We start from the raw sequence: 643 nt of genomic DNA, 5'->3' as shown, positions 1-643 counted from the left end.
TCTAACTGACGCAGTGTCTACTGCGTGTAAGCAACCTGAAGGAGGGTCTACTGCGTGCAATCTACCTGAAGGAGGATCTACTGTATGCAGTCTACCTGAAGAAGAATCTATTGTATGCAATCTACCTGAAGGAGGGTCTACTGTGTGTGTGTGTTTTCTACCTGAAGGAGGGTCTAATGTATGTATATCTATTTTAATTTTGCCAGTGGGAACGTGCACAGGCCAAGAGAGAGTGAGGGAAAACGAGAAAGCAGTCCTGTGGGGCATGGGCACGCCTCAATCCCTTCTCCATGTCTCCCTCCTTTCAGGATGCTGGGCACCCACTCGCCAGCGGAACCTCTAGAACTCCAACCTGTGATGGGCCATGTGGGATCTAGCCGCCGTAATCCTGCCACGGCTGTCCCGGTGTCCCTAAATATTTTAAGGGCTTGAGGGCCGTCAGGAGTGGGGACTATAGCACAGAAGCATCTCGGGGCGGCCTCTGGACGCGAACCTGTCAGTAAGACTAAGCTTGACACCTGCCACTCAACAAGAGCACAGATTGCCTGCTCAGTGGGCGGGCACAAGGCCTGGTCCGCATGCGCGGCGCAGCGGGGGCGTGGCGGCGCGGGGGCGTGGCGGCGCGGGGGCGTGGCGGCGCGGG

The sequence above is a fragment of the Tupaia chinensis genome, unplaced genomic scaffold (genome assembly GCF_000334495.1).
Source record: "Tupaia chinensis unplaced genomic scaffold, TupChi_1.0 Scaffold147500_1, whole genome shotgun sequence".
NCBI lineage: Eukaryota > Metazoa > Chordata > Mammalia > Scandentia > Tupaiidae > Tupaia > Tupaia belangeri.
The sequence above is the reverse complement of the archived record's forward strand: the minus strand, read 5'-3'. Positions refer to the sequence as shown.